The sequence below is a fragment of the Vombatus ursinus genome, unplaced genomic scaffold (genome assembly GCF_900497805.2).
Source record: "Vombatus ursinus unplaced genomic scaffold, bare-nosed wombat genome assembly UNPS02014924.1, whole genome shotgun sequence".
NCBI classification, from domain to species: Eukaryota; Metazoa; Chordata; class Mammalia; order Diprotodontia; family Vombatidae; genus Vombatus; species Vombatus ursinus.
The window spans coordinates 5128421-5154936 of record NW_020954702.1 but is presented as its reverse complement, the minus strand read 5'-3'; the positions used below and the strand labels follow the sequence as shown (position 1 = coordinate 5154936).

General features: G+C 37.7%; 1 protein-coding gene and 1 pseudogene across 4 annotated transcripts in view; both read left to right on the top strand.

The window, feature by feature from the left end:
* AGPAT3 (1-acylglycerol-3-phosphate O-acyltransferase 3) overlaps positions 1-26516 on the top strand; it is a 163590-nt gene that overhangs the window by 74638 nt on the left and 62436 nt on the right. Inside the window, exon 1 of one of the 4 annotated variants that reach the window (XM_027843616.1) lies at positions 13787-13841. The exons of the other annotated variants lie outside the window; for them this stretch is intronic. The gene's annotated coding sequence lies outside the window, so the exon portion shown is untranslated. Of the gene's footprint in view, positions 1-13786; positions 13842-26516 lie in introns of those variants that run through there. 4 annotated transcript variants of the gene reach the window in all.
* Positions 1-26516, top strand: part of LOC114029275 — a 59446-nt pseudogene that overhangs the window by 16844 nt on the left and 16086 nt on the right.

The window sequence follows — 26516 nt, the reverse complement described above, 5'->3', positions numbered from 1 at the left end:
GAGAGAGGTGGGCACCTCTATAGCCTTTCACTTTGCCATCTTAACCAGAAGTTCCATAGGTATTTGATGACATGAAGAAAATTATAATTGAAGATCGACTTTACTAGTTTATAGAAATCTTCTAAGGATGGTGATGGTGGGTGTCCTAGTTCTATGAATGAAGTAAAGAAAACGTGTATGTACTTACTGTTTGTATAATATTGTGGGCATGTATTATACCAAGGAACGTCAGTGTGAATATACTATTAGTTTAACTGTGAAAATTATGATGTATGTAGCAGTAAACAAAGTCAGGAAAATTCCAAAGGAAATAAGAGAGCATGATATTAATTTGTAAGTTCAGTTCCAATTTTTTGTTTGCTTTTGATAAATGTTAATTGATATTTGTGTTTATGTACTATGATTTGTATATAGAAGACACTTTACAAAAGTATATATTTAATTGAATTGCATGAATAAAGCCTAAGTGTGGACATTTGTATTTCTGCTGATGAGGGTTAAGAGTTGTACTAATAAATGGGCCTTACTGGGAGTGAATGGATTTAATAGTAGGTTGGACTTTTGAAAACCCTGTAGGGAAGTGAAAATCCACTTGGGTTTAAATATTTTCTAAAAGAATGCTAGCATTCTGCAAAACACCTGCTAGAGGTAGAAAAGACTTCTTTGGCTTAGTTTAAAACAACAGCAACAATTAATGGCTTTTTGTATCTGCCTCAATTTTTCCTTTCTTGGAAGGTGACCTTTAAAATGTATTTGCCCGAAGAACAATGTGGTGTTCTTAATGAATATTAAGACACCATGATCAGTGAGTCCTTCACATATACATTCTGTACATAACAGAACAAAGGTCCAAAACTTTGACCCCATGGGCAATAGTGTATCTAGTATAGCCATGGGTTAGGATATAATTTTCTTTTATATATAATATTTATCAATAATATGTTACATATAACATTTATGTTATAATAAATCATATTAACATAAAATAATATTGCTAGATTATATAATTATATTATACTACTAATAGAAATATGTTTATAATATATAATTTCTTTCTTAAAATAATTCTCACTGGCTGGGTCTGGTAGCATGTGCCAATAATACCTGCCCCTTGAGAGGCTGGTGCTTGTAGGTTGTTTGAATTTGAGAGTTCTAAGCTAATCTGATATCTGTACTGAGTGGCACCAATATTGTGAATCCCTGGGAGTAAAGGTGCCATCAGGCTGCCTAAAGAGGGGCGAAATGGAATAGGTCAGATTTTCTGTACCTGTCAGCATTGCCTACTGAACTGCTAGCCTGGGTGAGATAGAGTATCCCAGTTACAAAAAAATAGTAAATAGTAATGATAATAATAAGTTACCAGTATTTGTGTTAATTGGCTTATCTGTCCATTGTCAAGAAAAAGGTTTGGAGTTTAATAAGTAAGTCAATAAATTCTTTTCTTATTGATAGTCTTCATAGGAAAAACTGCCAGGAAATCAGAAGTCCACATTCCCAATGATTAATCTATGTCAGACTGAACTTTGTAAGGAGCTTTGTAGATGCTTTATCAGGAGGTATTAGAGAAGGGTTTTGTGTGGCTTTCCCTATTATTTATTTATTGGTGGGGGAGGGGAAGAAAAAGAAAAACGTTTACAGTCAAAGTAAATGAAGTAAGAAATATGTCTGTCTAAGCTAACCAAAGGGACTTGTATTTGTGTGAGCATGTCAGGAGCATTGAACTTAAAACTCTATGGAAAATGAGTTTCGCCAAATTTGTTGTTAGTCTCCTGCCTTTGTTAGAACTGGGTATGTAACAATTGTCACATGTCTGTTTTTCAAGGTGAGTGCTGTTAACAAGTTAGAATAAGTTATAAAGAGGCTTTAAAATTAGCTAATATTATCAGAGTCACAGATTCCTTTTTCAGATATTGGCTGACCTTTAGAAGTTACTGTGATTTGAAAGCTTTTGTGTCCTGATATGCCTACCCCCTAGAATGCCTTTTAATGGTTTTGTATATGCGTGTACTTGTTTATGGCACATTTAATTGGTTAGATAACTAGTTATTGCTACAAAACCAAATGCTGAACTATGTGCTGCTTTCTTTTAAGCCAGTGAAATAGTAGTCTCCCAGAAAAGGGACTGCATTATGGATGGGGCCCTTGAAAGCTTCCTGACTGAGGTAGGTTTGCTATTGAAATCTAATTTTGACAAGAAAGTTGGTAATTTTAGGACCATTGAGAAAAAAACTTGGTTCTATCCCCTGACAGAAAATTTCTCTTTTAGTAATAATCCATTTTAATGTATTAATGTAATTTGATTTGCTAATAATAGTTTTTAATAGTTTTTGGAGCATTTGGCATCCTTTTTTATTTAAAAAAATTTACACATGATTTCCAAATAAGAGAATGTCCGCAGTGTAATAGGCTCATAGAATATAAGACCTGGAAGGGACCCTAGATATCTACTATACCAGCCCTTTCATTTTTTTAGTTAGGGAAACTGATGCCCAGTTAAAGTGAATTGTCCAAAGTCACATATCTAGTTATAGATAGCTAGGTGGTTCAGTGGATAGAGTGCTGGACTTGGAATCAGGAAGACCTAAGTTCTAATTCTGTCTCAGACACTTACTAGCTATATAACGCTGGCCAAACCTCAGTTTTCTCATTTGTAAAATAGGAATAATAATAGTGCTTGCCTCCCTCACAGTGATGATAAGTTGAAATAATGTATTTAAAGCACTTTGCAAACTTCAAAGCACTATGTAAATGCTACTATTATTGTTATTTTTTAGCTGGGCTATTATGCTAGTCACATAAAATTTCTCTGCCTCCCTCCTTGTGCTTCTCACCTCATTTGTGATGTCATTCAGAATAGGTCTACGTATGTGGGGACTCGCTCTTCTGCTATAGATTGACAATTTGTCTGTAATTTATGCTGCTGGGAGAGTTGCCTAGAGCATTAAGATGTTAAATGGCTTGCCCATGGCTGCCGTTAGTATGTATCAGAGGCAAAATTTGAACTCAGATCTTCCAAATTCTGAAGTTGACCCTTCTATTCATTACTCCCTATAGCCTCTCAACATACATATGCTAGCTTTCCAACTAAAAGTAAATTTTCATTTAAGGAAGCATGCGAATTAAATTAATCTGAGAGTAAAGTTACCCCTTTTTCTTCTTCTTCTTCTAAGAATGAATATGACAAAGGACAGTGCTTGGGTCTTATTAGTCTCCTTCTCTGCCGCTGGCACTGATTATAACAGTGTATACAGTGTAAAAAGCTAGTTATTGATAACACAAACCAGTAGTCGTCACAGAATCATCATTGTTATCAACTGAAATTACTCATTGAAAATTGATTTAATGGGGGAGAGAGAGAAAATAAATGCTTATCAGTTGAAAAAAGAAAAAAAATTAATTTAAAAAAGAAAATAGGTTGTAGGGATCAAATCAGAGAAATTTATTGTTATTCCTATTCCATAGTGCAGCCACTTGAAAGACGAAGGTAGTCCTCTGTAGGCATGAGTTAGAGACTTAGTTCAGTTCTTCCACCTCTGTGAAGTCTTTTAAATATGGAACCTTTGTAATGGAAGATTCAACCTTCATACCAAAGTGGAAAAATTCTAGCTTGTGAATCAATTAGAAAGTTTTTATTAATATAACTAAACTTGTTAATAGTAAGTTTTAATAGTCTTTTGTACCAGGCATTATTCTAGGTGCTGGGAATACAGAAATAAAAGTTAAACAGTCCTTTCCCCTAAGGAGGCCCTTGATCCCATTCCCTCTTCACATCTCTAGCAAACTGCAGACTCTCATCCCCACTTTCACTAATCTTCAGTCTTTCCCTGTGTATTGGCACCTTTATTTCTTCCCTCAAAACACCCTCATTTCTATCCCATACTTAATATATTCTGTCTTTATCTGACCATCCACGCTATTTTTATCCTTTTTTATATTTTTATCCATTTTTATGTCCTCCTTCCCCTTTGTGGCTAAACTTGAATCTGCAATCATTACCTCTATATGCTCTCCTCTCACTCTCTTCTAAACCCTCTGTAGTCTAGCTTCCAATTTAATTATTGAATTGAAGCTGCTCTCTCCAAGTTGCTAATTATCTTTTAATTGCTAAATCTATTGGCTTTTGCATGGTGTGTCTACAAACTTTGACCCTGCTGATCACTGTCTTCTCCCAGATGGTCTTTCCTCTCTAGGTTTTCATGACCTTGCTCTCTTCTGGTTCTCCTATCTATCTGATTGCTCCTTCTCAGTCTCCTTTGATGGTTTTTCAGCCAGGTCATGATTACTAATTGTGGATACTCTCCAGGGCTCTGTCCTGGGCTCCCTTATCTTTCTATACTATTTCCCTTGGTGATGCATCATCAACTGCCTTTTGTACATCTCAAATTGGATGTCCCACAGGCATCCAAAGCAGAACTCATTATCTTATGATTGTTGAGGCCACCACCATCCTCCCAGTCACCTATCTTGGCTTACAGCCTCCATACTATCCTTGACTCTTTACTTATCACTTCACGTTTCCAATCTGTTTTGTCATTTTTACCTTCACAACATCTGTTGTACATGTCCCCTTTTCTCTACTAAGACAGCTGCCACCCTGTGCAGGGCAGTATCTCATCGCTTTTCTCCTAAACTATTGTAATAGCTTCCTGTTTGTTCTCAAACTTCAAATTTCCTCATTTCTATCTATTCTCCATTCAGCTGCCAAAGTGATTTCCTAAAGCTCTCTGAGAATGTCACTCCACTATTTGGTAAACCTTAGTGGCTCCCTGTTACCTCCAGGATCAAATATAAAATACTCTGTTTAGTTTTTAAAGTCCTTCACAAACTTGCCCTTTCCCACCTTTACAGTCTTCCTGCACATAATTCACTGCTTTCCATGTTCTTTGCTCTCTAGCAACACTGGTCTTCTTTCTGTTCCTCCCATGTAACACTTCATCTCCTGACTCTTTCCCTTTTCACTGATTGTTCCAGCATCACTGGAATGCATTTCTTCTTCACCTTTGCCTCCTAACTTCCCTGGATTCCTTCAAGACCCAGCTCAAATCCCATCTTCTGCAAGAGGCCTTTCGTGGTGCCCCTCGCTGCTGGTGCCTTGTCTTTGGATTTATCTCTCGTTTACACTATAAATGTTTCTTTTTGCACATCGTTGTTGCATATTGTGATTTCCTCTAGAATGTGAGCTCTTTGGGGGCAGGAACTGTGTTTTTGCCTTTCTTTTTATCTCCAGCACTTAGCATACTACCTGTCATGTAGTAAAGGCTTAAAATGCTTGTTAATTGATTGAATTGGTGATGCCACTGAAGCTCTGGAGAGATTAGGGATGGATATATAAATCTGTGATTCATCTGCATAGTGATGATAATCAAATCCATCAAAGCTTATCAGGTCATCAAATGAAAATATATAGAGAAAGTAGAGTAGAGGGCAGAGAACAGAGCCTTAGAGAACACCCACAGTTAGAGGTCATGAGATAGATGAAAAAAAATAATAGCTAGCATTCATAGTCCTTTAAGGTTTGCAAAATACTTTACAGATGTTACCTCATTTGATTATTATTATTTTTTTTTGGTGAGGCAATTGAGATTGACTTGCCCAGGGTCACATAGCTAGTAAGTATCAAGTGTCTGAAGCCGAATTTGAACTCAGGTCCTCTTGACTCCAGGGCTAGTGCTCTATCCACTGTGCCGTCTAGTGCCCCACCTCATTTGATTCTTACAACAGCTCTGGGAGGTAGGTGCAATCATTATCCCATTTTACAGATGAGGAAACTGAGACAGACTGGGATAAACTGAAGTTAACAGCTAATAAATATCTGAAACTGAATTTCAACTCAGCCCTTCCTGATTTTAGTTCTAGAACTGTATCCACTGAGAAGCCTCAGAAAGACCAGATCAAACCAGGTCTGATTAGGTCAGAGAAGCACCTACAGACAGCAGTGCTATGAAAACTCAAAGAAGATAGACTGGAGAATAAAATGATGGTGGGCAATAGTGTTAAAATGCAGAAAAATCAAGAAAGGTGAGGATTTTTTTTTAAAAGGCCATTAGATGGCAAATTAAGAAATTACTGGCAACTTTGGGGAGAGCAGTTTCAGTCAAATGGTGAGGCCAGAAGCCATAGAGTTTAGAAATGATCATTAATGATTTTGAAGAGAGCAGTTTTCAGTTGAGTAATAAAGTTGGAAGCCAGATAGCCAAGGATTTAAAAGGAAAATCTGTACTCCTTATGGCTATTTATTGGTCTGAGTGTATGTATATTATGAATGGAGACTAACATGTTGAGGGCTTGAGGGTGTATTTTATTAACAAGGTGCAGTAAGGAACTTTTAAATGCTGTCTGTTGACTGAACATTACATAATGAAAAATCTTAGAGGGGATTTCAGTCGGCAACAAAATTATTTCCAGTTATTGTACTTCTTTTTAAATTCTTTTTTTTTTTTTTTTGGCGAGGCAATTGGGGTTGAGTGACTTGCCCAGAGTCATACAGCTAATAAGTGTTATTTGTCTGAGGTCAGATTTGAACTCAGGTCGTCCTGACTCCAGGGTTGGTGCTCTATCCACTCCGCAACCTAGCTTCCCCTTTTAAAATTATTTTTAAGAAATAATTAAACTTTAGTTTTATAAATTTATTTTTGTAAGCTAGTTTTCCAGTGATTATATAGTAATAATTTTCTTAATAAGATAACAGCTTACTGATAATCATTTAATAATAATTTCTTTAGCCTCCACATAAAATGGATACCTCTTCCCATAAGAAGCCTTTTTTTATTTTTCTTGTTGTGTTCAGTTCCTTTCTGAATTTTTTTTTTTTGTTCACCTAGTAGAATGTAAGCTTCTTATGACTTTTTTTTCTTTATCTAAGTAGCTGCATTGGAAGTAGTAGTTTAGTGCTTGTTGATGGATTGGTTTATGTACTTTAATTATTTTGCTTGTCTAGTAGGATGATCATATCCTTTTTGGTCTACTCTGGTTTTAAGGAAGTCTGTTTCTTGGAGATGGCTTACCATTTTCTCTTCTAGGACATTTATTTTCCTTCGAGTTCCTACTAATAGAGTTTTGAATTTCATTTTTGTCTAATGTTTCATTTCCTTTAGGTATTAATGTAATCCTTGTGGAAAATTCTTTTTTTTCCCTTGAGTCTCTGCTTAGTTGTTGCTGAGTTACTCTCTTTTTTGAGGGGATTATATTTGAAATAATTTTTTATATTTTAATTTTTTATAAAATAATTATATTTTATAAAAATATTTTTATATTTTAATTTTTTTATATTGTGTTTCCTTTGATCTATTCACCTCTCCAACCGTAGTTCTTGAATTGGGACTTTGTGTTAGGGTTAGATACTGCTCCTTGCTGAGCTTTTGGGTAGGATGGTTCGTACTGCTTGGTCTTAATCATGGGTCCCCTGGGATCTTATGCTGACTTCTACTCCCAAGGTTAGATCCCCCTTCATCTTTGAAGTTCAGGGTCTTCAGGGCATTTTCTGCCATCTCAGAATAGAGTGTTAGGTACTTTATAGCTTCTGGGCCTGGGCTTTTCCAGTCTGCCCTTTGGAACTGGGCTGGTCCCAGACTCCCTGTATCCCAGGGCGACCATCCCCATGGCTTTCTGATCACCCTGGGGCTTTCTTTTTTTTTTCTTTGTTTTTAGGCAGTTGGGGTTAAGTGACTTGCCCAGGGTCACACAGCTAGTAAGTGTCAAGTGTCTGAGGGCAGATTTGAACTCAGGTCCTCCTGACTCCAAGGCCAGAGATTTATCCACTGCGCCACCTAGCTGCCCCTTGGGGCTCTCTTTGTAAGGGAATGGGGAGAAGGATTATTCTATTATTGCTGTATTTGGACATAGAACATTAGGCTGGCTTTGCTAGTGACCTCCTTTCCTATTGCCCTGAGGTTTCTGGCTGATTCTCTTGCAGTTCTGGGGTATAAGTCATGAACTATTGTCATTGGATTTCTTGATCATTATTTGGTTTGGTGCAAACTTCAGGGTTTTGCTGGAGTAAGTATGTGGAAATGGGGCTGGTTCAGGCAGGTATCTTGGTTTGGAAGTATGAACATATAGTTTTAGGCTTTAGGTAATCTACTTTCTGAACACGAGGGGAAATATTCTCACCCCTGTCTTTGGTAAAAATGAATTCTTCTAACCTTCCTGTCTGAGATTTAGAACTTTGAACCATACTGAATTTCATTTATTTAACTTGTTTCTGTACCCTGACACGATCTTTTTAGGAAACTTTTTGCACATTGTAATATGAGTTCTTCTTTTCAGTCTTTGGGAATTTAAGTTTTTGAAAACAGATGATTAAATTAATTTTTTATTTCAGGGAGTTCAAGCCTCAGTACAATGATTTAGTCAAACATCAAGGAGTTTCCCATGTGCAGAACAATTTTCTAACAGGGAGGCTCTGAAAATTGATGGTAAAATGTGTAGTAAAGACAAGGTGTTCATTTTAAGAATCAAGTGCTCATTTGTTGTAACTGTTCTAAAATGGGCAAATTGAAAGGAAAAATCCCATGCCAGTATTAGTAATTTAGGAAGCTGTATTTATTTGTATTAAATATATATTTATGTTAACCATAACTTTCTGAATTATTATATCATTTAACCCTTTCAAAATGAAAGCCCATGTCAAATAAAGACAGACTTGCCAGTTTATAATTTCTGTCTTTGTTGAGGAAGTTCAACTGGATACTTGGTTTGGAGGCCATAGTATGTATTGATCAGCTATTCATTTGGGTTTCCTTGGCTGTCCCTGGAGGGCAGAAACTGTTCTGTTTTTGTCTTTGTGTCCCCATTACCTCGAACAATTCCTGTACATAGTTCGTAACCTTCCGTTTTTAATGCCTTGGGCCCTCCTCTCTCCTTCCTTCCATCTTGTGTATCAATTTTGTATGCACACACATACGCGCGCGCACACACACACACACACACACATCTTTTGGCTTGATTGTAAACTTCTCAAGGGTAGTGACTTTTACTTTTGTGGTTGTATTCCCAGGTCCTAGAATAATGCCTGATAACAAACACTTAATAAATACTCATTGATTGATTGATTCAAAATTTATGTACTGTAGTTAGATACAATGCTTATTATCTTTTTTTGGGGGACCAGGAGGCAGAGGTGATGAGGTAGAATATTCCAGGCATAGGGAGTCTGGAGATGAAATGTTTTGTGAGAGGAACCGCAAGGAGGCCACTGTCACTAGATCCTGGAGTACTCAGACTGGGTATTAGGTTGGTGTTGGTGAGAGAAAGTGAGGGATCTAAGGTGATACCTAGCCTACCAGCTTGGGTGACTGGATGAATGTTGGTACCCTTCATAGCAGTAGGGAAGTTCAAAACAGGGGAGGGCTTGAGGGGATAGACAGGGAGATCAAATTTGGATGTGTTGAGTTTAAGATGTCTACCAGACATCCAGTTTGAAATTTCTAATAGTCATATGGAGATGCAAGCCTAGAGGTCAGGAGAGAGGTTTGGACTGCTTAAGTACTTCTGAGAATCTCAGTATACATATGTTAATTGAAGCCATGGGAGCTATGAGATCACCAATTCAAACAATATAAAGGAAGAAGAGAAGAGGGCCCAGGACAGAGCTATTGGGCATTCTCGTTTTGTGAGAGCAAGACCTGGATGAAGAACTAGCAAAAGACATGGAGGAGAGGTCAGACAGGTAGGAGGAAAACTGGGAGAAATCAATGTCATGAATACCTAGAGAGAAAAAGGTATTGAGGAGAAGAGAGTGAATCACAGTGACAGAAGGCTGAAAAAAGGTCAGGAAGGATGAAAATTGAAAAAAGGCCATTTGATTTGTCAATTAAGAGATGATTGGAAATTTTGCTGAGAGTAGTTTCAGTTGAATGATGAGGTTGGATTGTAGAAGAGTCAAAAAGAAAGAGGAAGAAAGTGGAGGCACTGATTGTAGTCAGCTTTCTCAAGGAGTTTAGCCACAAAAAGAAGAGGAGATGGAACGAAAGCTAGCAGGTGTGGACAGTTCAAGGGAGCATTTTGTTGGTAGGCAGTAAGGAAGTACCCAGTAGCAGCAGCAGCAACATTACTCTTACTGGGCCCAAGGGGGGCAGTGGCAGGGAAGGCCTGCCCTAGCAGCAGCAGGAATAGCACGGTGCAGGCCTCTTGCATCACTGTTCCAGCCCGGGCAGGATCTCAGGCCCCTTAGAGTGGCAGTTGATGTTGGAAGAGTATACAGCAGGCAGATATGGGGCAGACAGCAGCAGACAGAAGACACACATGTATGCCCCGGTGGTATCAGAGAGCAGTAGATCATCTTCCACCAATAGTTGCATCCCAGTAGCAAAAGAATAGGCATTGGAATATACAGTGGCAAAAGGCCAGGCCTACTCTAGCCCATTGCTTACTGCAATGTAAAATTAACTGGCTTCTTTACATTGCTGCCAGTATATTACCAATTGGTCATTATACAACTCTTCCCCAGGGATGGCTTAGAGGAACATGGGTAGAATTATTGGGAGGGTGTTTGCTTTTTGACAATAAAAGAGATATGAAAGTGCCTAGCCAGCTCCCACAGAAAGGTTGCAGTCCCCCAGAAGCCTCGTATGGGTTGAATGAAGATTTTGTATTCTCTTTCCTACCTACTCATTCCCATGGGGCACCCAGGAAGGAGATCCTGGCTGGTAAACCAAGAAACACTAAGTAGGTAGTGGTATGAGGCAATTCTCCCTAACCTCTGATGATCAGTGAGTATGCAGAAGTATCATCCTTTTTATTATAACTGTGATATTCCTGGTGCTGTTCCTGCTAATGATCACTTTTTCACATAGAGAAAACCATTATCAATTCCAAAGTGGTATCACTTACCACATAGACCTGGTTGTTTAGAACTAGGACTCAGTGTTTCCTGGTACTCTCCCATATTCAGTCAGGCCTTCAGGAAATTGCTACATTGTTTCGTTTTTGCTGTGTTTCTGTTTTCATTTTTTTACTTCCTCCTTTTTTTGTTGTTTAGTCGTTTCAGTTCTGTCCAGCTCTTTGTAACCTCATCTGGAGTTTTCTTGGCATAGATACTGGATTGATTTGCCATTTCCTTCTCCAGCTCATTTTACGGATGATAAAACTGAGGCAAACAGGGTTAAGTGATTAGCAAGTGTCGGTGTCTGGATTTGATCTCAGGTCTTCCTGACTCCAGACCTTGGCACTCTATCTACCACATCACTTAGCTGCCCCATTTCTTACTTTAGTGCTGCCTGTATTGTTGTTGTTCGTCCTTCGTTCTCAAAGAGGACCATGACATCAGGAAGATGATGCCATGACTTGCAAGTGAACTGGATTTAAGTGAGGGGGGGCTGTCAAGGTCGTCACCCTCACTTTCTCCTCCAGAGTCATCTGGGTCCAGTGGTAAGATGTGAACCAGGACGACTGGAGATGGCTGTATCAAGTGCTGCTTGTATCAAGCTTCTTGAATACCAGAGGTATTCAGAGGTTGACTAGTAATGGGCTTGAACCTGTTTAAATAGTAGAAGGTCTTCTAGAGCAGAAGTGTTGAACACACTGCCTCCAAGTGGCATGTGGCCCTCATCACTCCTGAGTACACTGAACCAGATAAAAATGCAATTGGGAAATATTTAGCAAAATAAACAAAAATACAATAAAACAACTATTCCATCTTAATAATAGGCCAATGTGTAGTCCACAGGGATCCTTATGAGTGGATTAGTGTTTCTTTTATGAGTTTGACAGTAATGCTCTATAAGACCTTAATAACCTTATCACCAAGAAGTAGAGTGTGGGTAAGAGCAAAATACTAACCCCACCTCCCCTTCATGCAAGATAGATTAATTATTTTCCTAAAAGATATTGAGGACATCCTAGATTCTTGGTTGGCTCAGGTTCAGGCTGTGGACATCACTTTCTGGTTACCCAAGTACAAAGGAGCCATGAGGGCCTCGAGGTGCTAGGTCTGATTCTTGACTGGTGGGTCTGAATGGACAGTTTAGGCCAGAAAGTACACTCAAGGTGTGATTCATGCCCATCTTTGTTCAATATTCTTCTTCTGCTATGGCTAAAGAAATCTTTTTGTTAACTATCGGATGACTTCTGAGTGTCTCATTTTGTTATAATATTGAACCTAAACTGTCAGAGGACTTAGCTCAAGTCAGGCCCAGCCCAGACAGCCATGCCCTCCCCGCCTCCCCCTTCCCTATAAGTTTAGTAGTATATGTATAACATTTTAAAATAAAGCTGTATCTTTTGAGAGTGTATGCTCAAAAATGTTTTGCTGATAGGGCTGTATGACTAAAAAGTTTGGAAATCAATGTCCTTTACATTATGATCCAGAAAAACTGGATCCATTACTAACCCTATTTTTACTTTATACTTTCTAATTTCTGTCTTTGCAAATACCGTGTATTGTTGTTGGGTGACTGAGTTGGTTTATCCGAAATATTACCATAGTGAGCAGTGTGGTGTGTTATTGTTTTTTTGTCTTCTATTATTACTTTGGATTACAAGTAATCATTAGTAACTTTATATCACCTCTGATCGATCATTAGATGTTGCCTTTTTTTTTTAAGGCTTCTCTCCTATCACACCTCCTTCATGAAGCAGATTATTCAGAGCTGAACCTCTTCAAATTTTTCCAGAACACTTTGAGTCTCTCCGTTGTCTCTATCACTCTCTATGTCATATTCTACTTATTTGTATGTAACCTCAGGTTTCAAACCTGAATTGTTTTGTGATATGCTTCTTAAAAATGACTCTTCTTACTGGTAGAGAGAATGATGTCTAAACACCATGTCAGTGTGATAGATGAGGTTGACTTGAGGGCTTTGAGGTGCTGGCTCCTCTATATGTCAGTAGCTTCTTTAAGCCTTTTTTCCTTTTCTCTGCCAGGTGTCTCCCTAAAGAAAATCTAGATGCATACTTAACCTAAGCAGAAATGAAAAAGAATTCTCCTCTCCAAAGCTGTTGCATCAACTCCTGACTCCCTCACTCAAGCAAGTGTGCAGCCCCACCATTCTCTCTACTAAGACTAAACAATAGCTCAGATGCATAAACTTCTAATCATCCAAAGAAGCTTGTAGACAAGGACTTTCATTTTTTCATCTTTGTATCTCTAGCATCTAGTCCCAATGCCTTGCATTGTAATAGGTGCTTTAATAAGTGTTTGTTGAATTAAATTGAAGTTAGATAAATAAATACTTAACATTTCAAATTAAAATTTTATTTCTAAAAGATAGGAAGGAAGTATTTTTGTAATACTTTATTTTAAAGCCCCAATATTCCATTGGATCAGAATGTAAAAGGAAACAAAATGCTGTGATAATAATGTAGCATATACATACTGCCTAATGTGTGAGTTTGGTTGTTTACAACATGCTAAGTTACTATAAGCTTCTTACTGGATTAGAACAAAGATGTTAGCATACAGCAATGTCTGTGGGGGAAGATATTTCCCAATTTATTATAAACTTCCTACCATTAATCTATTAAGAGACTCTTAAGCATGGACTGGTGTTTTTTGTAATTTGAAGTTGGTTTTAGTTGAAGAATGATTAACATTTCCACTACTCTCTAGCAGTTTTGATGAATTTTAGCAACAATAGTACTCCCATATTTTACCCCCACTAGTGCTTTTGTCATAATCCCTTCTCAAGGAGACTTGACCGTTGTGTCCTTCAAACAAATAACTATTCCCTCTCTCTCATTTCTCAGTTCTCTGTTTTCACTTCTTTAAAACAGCAACACTGTCTCACCACTAGACCTCCCCCTACCCTCAGGATTATAAAGATGTTGGCCAACTATTCTGTCTGTTTGTTTTCTGCAGTCTGTGCTACCCTGTTTGTGATGGCTTTAGCCTATTACCTTTACTGGTAAGTTTGATTTAGTGTGATCTATATGTGCTCATGTTCATTGGTTTTCCTAGAAGATGTTTTGTTGTTATTGAGTGTCTCCTGTGGAAGCTGTTGTTTTCCTGAATTTACTGGTTTGCTTTTTTTTTTGTGGTCCCCTCCTTCCCTCCCCCCATGCCTCACCTTCCCCTTTCTTCCATTTCTCCTTATCCACATTTCCTTTCGCAAATCTTGCTACATTTATATGGGGCCCATGTTTAGTGATTTAATCATTGTTTTATTTACTAGAATAAAATAAAAGCTCCATGGCTGACATTTGAAACCTTTTCCCCCTCATTGATACAACTGAGAATTAGTATGGTATGCAGAGAAATAATGTGCTGAATTCTGACCCTTTTTTCTTTGATATCATGCCCCTGTTACTTTCTCAATTTTCTCCCTGAGGTGATTCGCTGATATGGAAGGAAATTTACTGAAAGGAGCACTGGTCTTGAAGATGTGTGTTCAAGTTCTGGCTTTGACTTTGAGCAAATTGCTTTATCTCTTTGAGCCTCAGTTTCTTTATATGTAAAATGGGGTAACACAATGCCTTCTTCACAGGATTGATGTGAAGCAGGGATTCTTAATCTATTTTTGTGTTGTTGTACTCCTTTGGCAGTCTCATAAAGCCTGGGGACCCCCAGGATAATGTTTTTAAATGTGCAAAATAAAATACATAGCTACACAAAGGAAACTAATTACATTAAAATGCAGTTGTCAAAAATGCATATTTTTTAAAAGTTCGCTGACACCAGTTTAAGAACCCTGAGTGAAGAAACAATTAGAACTGAAATCCTAGGATCACAGATTTAGAGCTGGAAGGGATCTTGGAGGTCATCTAATCCACTTCACTTGTTTTACAGATTTGCTAAAGGTCACCTAAGTAAACAGGAGTGAGGATTTGAACCCAGGTCTTTTGTCCCCAGATCCAGCATTATTTCTACTCCTTAGAGTCGGCAGGGACCTCAGAGGTTATTGAGTCCAGCCCATACCCAACCAGGAATCCTCTTTCTAAGATTCTAGTTACAGGAAATTCAAACTCTTCAAGGCAACCCCTTTTGGAAAATTGTAATAGTTGCTGATTTTTTATGTAAGGCTTATTGAGGCATTTTTTGTCTGTTTATTTATTTATTCATTCATCTATCTATCTATCTATTTATTTATTTATTTTAAAATAGTACCTTTTCCCCCAATTATTTTTAGCATTTTTACAAGACTTTGAGTTCCAAATTTTTCTCCTTCCCTCTTTCCCCTCTTCTCTTCCTAAAATGATAAACAGTTTGATATAGGTTATGTATGTGCAATCATGTAAAACACATTTCCATATTAGTCACAATTGTGAAAGAAAACCAAAAGGAAAAAAGCCATGAAAAAAATAAAGTAAATGAAAAAAGTATGCTTTGATTTGCATTCAGAACCCATCAGTTCTTTATCTGGATGCAGATAGCATTTTCCATCATGACTCCTTTGTAACTGTCTTGGATCATTGTGTTGCTGAGAAGAACTAAGTCATTCATAGTTGATCATCACACAATGTTGCTGTTACTGTGTACAGTGTTTTCTTGGTTCTGCTAATTTTACTTTGCATCAGTTGTTACAAATCTTTCCTGGTTTTTCTGAAATCTGTCTGCTCATCATTTCTTATGGAACAATAGTATTCCATTACATTCATATACCACAACTTGTTCAGCCATTCCCCAATTGATGGGCATCCGCTGAATTACCAATATTTTGCCACCATGAAAAAGGCTGCCATAAAGATTTTTGCACATGTAGGTCCTTTCCCCCCCCTTTTTTTTGATCTCTTTGAGATACAGACCTAGTAGTGGTATTGCTGGGTCAAAGGGTATGCACATTTTTACAGCCCTTTGGTCATAGTATCAAATTAGTCTCCAGAATTGTTGAATCAGTTCACAACTCCACCAACTGTGCATTAGTGTCGCAATTTTCCCACATCCTCTCCAACATTTGTCATTTTCCTTTTTTGTCATATCAGCCAATCTGATAGGTGTGAGGTAATATCTCAGAGTTGTTTTAATTTGCATTTCTCTAATCAAAAGTGATTTGGAGCACTTCTTCATATACCTATGAATAGCTTTGATATCTTCATCAGAAAACTGCCTGTTCATATATTTTGACTATTTATCAATTGGAGAATGAGTTGTATTCTTATAAATTTGACTTAGTTTTCTGTGTATTTGAGAAATGAGACCCTTTATCAGAGATACTTGCTGAAAAGGTTGTTTCTCAGCTTTCTGCTTTCCTTCTGATCTTGGTTGCATTGGTTTTGCTTGTGCTAAATACTTTTAATTTAATATAATCAAAATTATCTATTTTATATTTTGTAATGCTCTGTATCTCTTGTTTGATCATGGATTCTTCCCTTCTCCACAGATCTGATAGGTAGACTATTCCTTGGTCTTCTAATTTGTTTATGGTATCACCCTTTAAATCATGTACCCATTTTCACTTTATCTTGGCATATGGTATGATCTATGAGCAGTTAATATTTTTCCAATTGTTTAGATCTGACTTTATTTGTGTGAAAAATGTTTTGTCATTGTGTTCATAGAGTTCCTGGGTTTGTCTTGGCAGGCGGACTTCAAAGTATTTTGTATTGTTTACAGTTATTTTAAATGGTATTTTTGGGCACTATTTTGTGGTTGTTTGGAGGTAAATATGGAAGAGTTAAGGTGATTATCTGCTTACTCTGCCATCTTGGCTTCTGAAAGTGTCCTTGAGGCCTTTTAAAAACAAAACAATAGTTATTTCCTCAGTGCCACCACCATCTTCTCACACACACCCTTTCTTAGTTTTCCCGCTTACCCACCATCATCAAACCTTCCTCTGTAACAAAGAAAGTCATATAAAGAAAACCATTGATCATAGAGCAGCAGAACCCATAAGAAGACAGAGTGAAACAAATTTGCAGCCCAAGACAACTTGGAAAGTCAGCAGGAAAGATCTGTTGCACCATGGTGAGAGAGGAGCACAGTCCATCACAGGGCCCTACCAATGCAGACCAAGCCCCAACAAACCTGGAGCAGTCCTTGGGGCAACTGAATAACTGGCAGCAGTGGTGGTTTCCAGACCTCTCAGCCCAAAGATGCGAAAGATAACTTAGAAGGTTGGTAGGAAAGGTCCATTGCACCTGGGTGAGAGTGGAGTGCAGTCCAGTGCAGGTTGCACCAGCATAGCCCTAGCCCCAGCAAGTCAGGAGCAGGCCTTGGGAGTGAAAGGAGTAAAGGCCTCTTCTTAGATCATACCACCTTGGAAGAACTGAAAACTTACAGGTCCCTAGAAGTATCTCTGAAAACAGCTGTACAAAAACCCAGAAGCTTGGGACAGTGCACCCTCCACCCTGGAAGCAGAGCCCTACTTTAACAAACAGTTAAAAGTCAAGTAGTAGGCTGGGAAAATGAGTAAACAACAGGAGAAAAAAAAAACCAAAACTCTAACTCCAGAAAGTTATTATGGTGACAAGGAAGATCAAAACACACTCAGAAGAAAATAGAAAAGTCAAAGCTCCTGCATCCAAAGCCTCCAAGAAAAATATGAATTGGTCTCAGGCCATTGAAGAACTCAGAAAGAATTTTGAAAATCAAGTAAGAGAGGTAGAGGAAAAATTGGGGGGGCAGCTAGGTGGCACAGTGGATAGAGTACTGGCCCTTGACTCAGGAGGACCTGAGTTCTAATCCGGCCTCAGACACAAAAAAAATTCACTATCTGTGTGACCCTGGGCAAGTCACTTAACTCCATTGCCTAATCAAAAAAAAATTGGGAAGAGAAATGAGGTTGATGCAAGAAAATCACAAGAAAAGAGTCAACAGTTGGTGAAGGAGACACAAAAAATACTGAAGAAAATAACACCTTAGAAAAACAGACTAAGGGGCAGCTAGGTGGTGCAGTAGATAGAGCACCGGCCCTGGATTCAGGAGGACCTGAGTTCAAATCTGGCCTCAGATACCTGACACTTACTAGCTGTGTGACCCTGGGCAAGTCACTTAACCCCATTGCCTAACCAAAAAAAGAAAAAAAAAACAGGCTAGGCCAAATTGCAAAAGAGGTATAAAAAGTCAATGAGAAGAATGCCTTAAAAAGCAGAATTAGCCAAATGGAAAAGGAGGTCCAAAAGCTCACTGAAGAAAATAATACCTTAAAAATTAGAATGGAGCAAATGGAAGCTAATGATTTTATGAGAAATCAAGAAGCAGTAAAACAAAACCAAAAGAATGAAAAAATAGAGGACAATGTAAAATATCTTACTGGAAAAACAATTGACCTGGAAAATAGATCCAGGAGAGAGAATTTAAAAATTATGGACTATCTGAAAGCCATGATCAAAAAAAGAGCCTAGACATCATCTTTCAAGAAATTATCGAGGAAAACTGCCCTTATATTCTAGTACCAGAGGGTAAAATAGAAATTGAAAGAATCCACTGATCACCTCCTGAAAGAGATCTCAAAATGAAAACTCCCAGGAATATTATAGCCAAATTCCAGAGTTCCCAGGTAAAGTAGAAAATATACCAGCAGCCAGAAAGAAACAGTTAAAGTATTGTGGAGCCACAGTCAGGATAACACAAAATTTAGTAGCTTCTATGTTAAAGGATTGGAGGGCTTGGAATATGATATTTCAGAGGGCAAATGAGCTAAGATTACAACCAAGAATCACTCAGCAAAACTGAGTATATTCCTTCAAGGGGAAAAATGCATATTCAATGAGGTAGAGACCTTTAAGCATTCTTAATGAAAAGACCAGAGCTTAATAGAAAATTTGACTTTCAAATATAAGACTCAAGAGAAACATTAAAAAGGTGAACAGGAAAGGGAAATGATAAGGGACTCAATAAGGTTAAACTGTTTACATTCTTACATGGGAAGATGATGTTTGTAACTCGTAAGACCTTTTTCATTATTAGGGTAGTTAAAAGGAGTATATATAGACAGATGTGAATTGTGAAGGGATGATATCTAAAAAATAAAGTAAGGGGTGAGAGAGGAATGTACTGGGAGAAAGAGAAAGGGGTAGAATGGGGTAAATTACTTTACATAAAAGAGGCAAGAAATAGCTTTTGATGTGGAGGGGAAGAGGGAAGAGGTGGGGGGGGTGAGTGAACCTTACTCTCATCAGACTTGGCTCAAAGAGGGAATAACAGATATATACAATTGGGTATAGAAATCTGTCTTACTCTACAGGAAAATCGGAGGAGAAGGGGATAAGAGAAGGGGAGCAGATAGAGGAGAGGGCAGATTGGGGGAGGCAGCAGTCAGAAGCAAAACAGTTTTGAGGAGGAACAGGGTGAAAGGAGAGAGAAAATAGAATAAATGGGGAGGGGGGAGGAAATAGGATGGAGGGAAATACATTTATCAATCATAACTGTGAAAAAAATTTTGAAGCAAGTTTCTCTGATAAAGGCCTCATTTCTCAAACATAGAGAACTGCGTCAAATTTATAAAAATAAGAGCCATTCTGCAATTGATAAATGATCAAAAGATATAATCAGTTTTCACATGAAGTAATCAAAGCTATCTATAGCCATATGAAAGAATATTCTAACTCACTATTGATGGAGAAATGCAAATTAAAACAATTCTGAGGTACTACCTCATACCTATTAGATTGGCTAATAGGACAGAAAAGGTAAATGACAAATGTTGGAGGGGATGTTGGAAAAATGAGACAGTAATGCAGTGGTGGTGGAGTTGTGAACTGATTTAGCCATTCTGTAGAGCAATTTAGAACTATGCCCAAAAGGGTATAAAACCATGTCATACCTTTTGAACTAGCAATACTGCTATTAGGTATGTATCCCAAAAGAGATAAAAAACAAAAAAGAAAAGAGACTGTATACAAAAATGTTTGTAATGGCCCTTTTCTGGGGGCAAAGAATTAGAAATTGAGGGAATGCCTATCAGTTGGGCATTGTAGTATTTGATTATGATGGAATAGTATTGTACTATGTAATTATGATGAAATAGTATTGTACTATAAGAAATGATGAGTAGGATGTTCTCAGAAAAACCTGGAAAGACTTGTATGGGCTGAGGCAAAGTGAAATGTACTGTATACAAAGTAACAATTTAGCCTTTCTTGGCAATACAGCCATCCAAGACAACTCTGAAGGACTTATGATGAAAAATGCTATTTATCCTCAGAAAAAGAACTGATGGTATCTGAATACAGATTGAAGCATACTTTTAAAAAATGTTACTTTCTTTATTTTTCTTGAGTTTTTTTTTTTGTCTGTGTTCTTGCATTGCATGACTGCTATGGATATGTTTTGCATGACTACACATGTATAATCTATATTGAATTGCTTACCTTCTCAATGAGGGATTTTGGGGAGGGAGGAAGGGAAAGAATTTGGGACTCAGTTTTAAAAACAAATGTTAAAAATTGTTTTTACATGTAACTGGGAGAAAATAAAATACTAAATAAATACAAAAAGAAAAAAAGAAAACCATCATTCCAACTCTTTAATCTTCAAGCATGTCTTATAAACTGGATTCTTCCCTGCAGCTTCCAAATATGCCTTAGTTTCCCCCATAGTTCAAAAACCATCACTGGACCGTACCATGTTTACCAGTTACTTTCCTCTGTCTCTCTTCTTCTCAGCTACATTCCTTGAAATATCTGTCTACAACTAGTGCTTCTACTTCTCTCCTCTAAAACCTCTGCAGTCTCGCTTCTAACCTCACTTTTCAATTGAAATTTTTTTCTCCAAATGAGACTAATCATTTCTTGATTTCCAGATCTAATGTCCTCTTCTAGATCCTGATATTAATTGCCCTCTCTGCAGCATTTGACAGTATTGACCACCTTCTCCTCATGGATATTCTCTTATCTCTGTAACACCATTCTTCTTTAGTTCTCTTCTTGCCTGTCTTTGACTGCTTTTTCTCGGGCTCTTCTGTTGGATCATCATCCATATCTTACTTAGTAAATTTAGGTGTTCCCCAAGGCTCAGTTGTGGGCCCTCTTCTCTTTATGCTCTCTCACGTGACGATCTCATTAGCTCCCCTGGGTTCAGTCATCTTCTCCAGGGAAATAATTCCCACATCTATATTTCCAGCCCTAGTCTGTCTCCTAAACTTCAGTTTTACATTAACCAATTGAATTGAACATTTAAAAGTGGATGTTCCATAGAAATTTTAAGTGCAATGTTTCCAAAACAGACTTCATTACTGTCCATTTCCCTGCTACTGTTGAGGGCACCACCATCTTTCCAGTCACCCAGGTTCACAATCTAAGGGTAATCCTCAACTCCTCCCTGACCCACTCCACATATCCAATCTGTTGCCATCTTGTAATTTCTTTCACTATTGTAATATCCTTCTAGTTGGTGTCTCTGCCTCATGTCTCTTCCTATTCTAATCTGTCCTGCACACAGCTTCCAAAAGTGATTTTCCTAAAATACAGCTCTGACCATGTTATCCTTTCTACCCAGTCAACTCCACTGGCTCCCTATCACCTCCTGTATCAAATATGAAGTCTCCTCTTTAGTATGTAAAGTTCCTTACAACTTACTCCCTTCCTAATCTTCCTCCATTGTACTTACCTACATGTACTCCACAGTTGGTCCACTTGTTCCTCATAAATGAGATACTTGATCTCTCATCTACAGGCCTTTGTATTGGCTGCCTCCCATATTTAGAATGTTTTCCCACTCAACTTCCCTTTCTTTGAATCCCTGCTTTCCTTTGAGACTCATCTCAAAAAAAAAAAAATGACATCTCAAATTTTATCTCCTCTAGGAGTATTCCTGGGGTTCTCCCCACCTCTTCCTCCCTGCTTCTAGTGCTATCCCCTCTAAGGTTACCTTCCTTTTTTTCTACATTTATCTTGTGTGTTATAATTTATATATATTGTTTCCTCCATTAGAATGTAAGCTCTTTGAGAGCAAGAACTGGTTTTGCTTTTTATTGGCATCCCTAGTGCTTATCACAGTCTCGCATGTGCTAAGCACTTAGCATGTGCTCGTTGACTAACAGATCAATTGCCAGTGGAGTCCACATTCCTCGTTCACGGCATCTCTCTCTGTACTTGAAAGACAGGTCTATTAAGTCATTAGTGCTGTGGGACCATGGTTAGCCATTATAATGCATCAGAGTTACTTTTAGAATTGTTTACATTATTGTAGTAATTTTGTATATTGTTCTCTTGGACCTGTTTAGGTCTTCTTGTACTAGTTCATAAAAGTCTATCTATATTCCTCTGAATTCTTTGAATGGCAAGTTTCATTTGTTATTTCTTATGCCACGATAATATATCTACATACTATATTTGTTCATTCGTTCCTTAATTGCTATTTACTTGTTTCCAGTTTTTTCCTATCACAGAAAGTTTGGATACCTCTGCCACTTTTGTATTCTGATGTTACACGCCGTTATTTAAAAACAAAACAAAACAAAAAACAAAAACCTCGTCTGCCAAATACTGAAGTAAAACAGGAAATGGTGGAAATGGGGTTGAGAGAAGACAAAATGGGAATGAAGGAAATAAAAGGGAAGATGTGTGTGATATTTCTGAAAACTAGAGGTATCATCCTGACCTCCCTCCTGTTCTTTTTTCTCTCCTGTCCTTTGCTCCTCTGTTCATTTCTCCTTTTTTCCTCTCATTTTCCTCTCCCCTTTCTCCCTTATTTCCTTTTTGAGTTGTGAAGACCTGCCTCTGATAAAGCATGTTCTACTTGCATTCTCCTGCTAATGCAGCTGCTATTATTCCTTAGACCCCAGATTCTCAGTTGAATAACAGTATCTGGGCTGGCTTTCCAGGTAGGCAGAGTAAGCAGTAGTCCCTATCTGCTGTCTGATTCTTAAAATGTTTTTAATATAACAAAGTCTTCTATTCTGCAATGAGAGCTAAAATTAAAAATGAGATTACCCTTGATAGAGATAAGACATTGACCTAATTTGCTTTTTGAAGGAGGAGATTTTTATGTTGGGAAGGATAGAGGAAACAATGACACTCCTAAAAGTGAATAGAAAAGGAAGCATTCAGCATATGAAGAATGCAAAGTGAGAATGGCTGCTGAAGACAAACTTAGCTTTCTCAATATCACATTGCTTCCAGAATAGACAAGTTCCCTACCCTGCCTGCATGAACAGGAAAGGTTATCCTCTATTTGTTATCTTCCATCTTCATCTGATTAAAACATTTTACTAAAGCAATAGTTTTAAGAAAAGAATTCTTAATGCTAGCATTCTATACTGATAGTAATGAAAATATAACTCAAATCTAGGGAAAGTTACTAGGACTCCAGTTTTAGGTAATTCTATCAGGTTCTAGAAAATTTAATTATACATCACCCTACATTTTATTAATACTTCTGTACTTCATTAGATTTGTGATTTGTCTTCCAGTGATAAGAGATTATAACGCATCTATACTTTTTCATACTGTATGGCTTTTGTCCTTATCCTCCTATAACTCTTCAGCAGGCTCACATGGGTACCTTTCTCTAAGTCTCTTAACTCATTAAATAGGTACCAAGGAAGCACACAGGCTAAAAGCAAAAGTATTAGTAAAACTTATTTTTTTAAAGTGTGTTTTTATTTGGGGTAAAAACCTAGGGTTATTGAAAGCACTAAACAATTTTCCAAAAGCAGTCTAGTCTGCTCTCTTCCTTCTGTGCAGTTCTCTATCTGTACCATTTCTCTAAAACATGTATTCTGATGAATCAATGCAAAGGGCTATCATATCTTGCCAGTATCCATATTCAGGTGACAGTTGGTTTATTATCATCTAGACTGTACTGGTATGTTGTAAGTAATGGTAATTCTTCTTATACTTTATTTTCCTTTCCTTTTGGAAACCAAGACATATCTTCACATGGGAAAAGTGTGGATGAATAGTAATCTATTAATCATTGTTAATAATAATAATAACAACAATAGCCAGCATTTATATAGTATTTTAAGGTTTACAAAACACTTTGCAACCTCATTGGATCCTCACAACAACTCTGGGAGGTAAGAGCTATTGTTATTCACATTTTATAGATGGGGAAACTGGGATAAATAGAGGTTAAGTAACTTACCCAAAGTCACACAGCTTGTAAAAGTCTGAGACTGGGTTCAAACTCAGGCTTTTCTGACTGCAAGGCTAGTTCTTTGCTTACTACTCTACTTAGCCACTAAATATATGGGGGAGGAGGGAGGGAGAATGAAGAATAAAGAATGTTTCTGATGTGAAACCTAGCTGACCGAAAGTACCCACAGCAGAAACAGGGAATTTGGAAATAGGGCTGGATTGCAGGAGTATGGAAGATGATGAGTTATATTTTAAATATACTGAGTTTGAGATGACTGTGGGACATTTAATGGGAAAATATCTGATAGGCAGTTGGTGATCTCATGTTGGAACTCAGGAAAGAGATTAGGACTGGATATATAGATAAGATAATTGAGCTGATGAGATCACCACTTGAAAGGATGTAATGAAACAGGAGAGGGCCTAGGACAGAACCTCGGGAAAGACTGACAATTATGGGATGAGACATGGATGATAATCTAGCAAAGCAGACTGAGAAGCTGCCATCTGTGTAGGAGGGGAGAACTAAGAAAGAGCAAGGTCACAAAAATGCAAGATAAAGAGAATGCCTAGGTGGTTCAAGTCATCAGTATGTCATTTCCTAACAGGATTAAGAAAGATGAGGACTGGAGAAAGGAAGTCAGATTTGATAATTAATAAAGCAGTTTCAGTTGAGTGCTAAGATCAGAAGCCAGATTGCAAGGGATTGAGTAGGAGAGGAAAGGAAGTATAGGCAATGAATTAAATAATTGTGGGTATATTTGCATATTCCTAACATTTATCCGTATATATTTGGTAGTAAGTAAATTGGTTTACTATACATAGGTGTCAAGAAAAAGTTATTGCAATGAAGAAAGTGCCTAAATTTAGTCTAGGGGTAATAACTTATACACCAGAAGATCTAGGCTACCTATGAGTAAAAACTGATGTTATTTGATTTTAAGAATGGTGTTCTGCTGGAGTATAAAAAATGTAAGGCATCTAGATGGCTTTGTGGAGAGAGCCCTGGGCCTGGAGCCAAGAAGACCTGAGTTCAAATCCTTCCTCAGACACTAGCTGGGTGACCCTGGACAAGTCACTTAACCCTGTTTGCCTTGGTTTCCTCATTTGTAAAATGAACTGGAGAAGGAAATGGCAAACCACTCTAGTATCTTTGCCAAGAAAACCCCAAATGGAGTCACAAAGATTCTGACATGACTGACTGAAATATATGTATGTATATACACAACATGCAGTTGTGTATATGTATACATACACAAAAACATATATAAATTTAAAAAATGGGTCAGGTAGGTGGTGCAGGGGAGAGAGCACCAGCCTGGAGTCAGGACGATCTGAGTTCAAATTCAGCCCCAGACACTGCTGTGTGACACAGAGTAAATCACTTAACCCCAATAGCCTCCAAAATAAAAGGCAAAGAAAACAAAATGTTTATTTGGGAGAAAGTAGACAGTTTAATTATATTTTTTAAAATAAAGTTTTATTGATATCTTTTGTTTTTACATCAATTTAATTTCTCCCATCATCCCTTTTCTTCCTTCTTCTCAGAGAACCATCCTATTTAACAAAAAATATGTATTTTTAAATAAAAAGGAAAAGAGGAAGAGGAAAAAATAATCAAAATACATCAATAGTCCATCAATAAACATTTATTAAGCCCATGCTATGTACCAGGCACTGTGTTAAGCACTGGTGGTCAAAGCAAGGCAATAGACAGTCCTTGCTCTCAAAAAGCTCACAGTCTGTCTGTCTAATGGGGTAGACAACATGTAAACAACATGTACAAACAAGCTATATACAGAATAAATTGGAAATAATCAACAGAGGGGAGGCACTAGCAATAAGGAGGCTTTTCATGGAAGATGAGATTTTTGCTGGGACTTGAAGGAAGCCAGGAGGCAGAGAGAATGAGAGAGAGCATTTCAGGCATTGGGGACAGCCAGTGAAAATGCCCGGTCTGGAGGTGGAGTGTCTTATTTGTGGAACAGCAGAAAAAATTTGGAGTTTATTGTGTAGAGGCATGACATAGTCAGACCTGTGCTTTAGGAAGATTACTCTGACAGCTGAGTAGAGGATGAAATGGATTAGGAGAGGCATTTGACAGGCAGCCCAACTAGCAGGTGATGAAACTTACACCAGGGTTGTGGTAGTGAGCGAAGAGGGCATAGGAGAGAGATAGTGCAAACCTAGAATCTGTAAGACTTGGCAAAGATTGGATGTGGGGCGTGAGAGAGAGGAGGTGAGGATGACATCTGGACTGTAAGCCTGGTGAGTGGAATACATTGAAGACGTTTGAAAACGCATGCAATGTTCTACACCCCCACCTTTGCAAAGGCATGGGTGGAGAAGATGAAAGAAAGTATCCTCTTATCTAGCTCTTCCTTTGGGTATGCTTGTTCTTTGTAACTCTAAGACATTCACTTTCTTTTTTCTTAACCTTTATATTATTAAAATCATTATAAGCATCAATGAACATGAATGTTTTCCTTTACAGAACAGAGAAGAAAAAATACTGTATATGAATACAGCTTGGGTTGTGTTTGAGATATTCACTTTCAATTGTTTTATTGTTATTTTTACCATTTAAATTGTAATCATCGTGTATATTGTTTTCTTGGCCC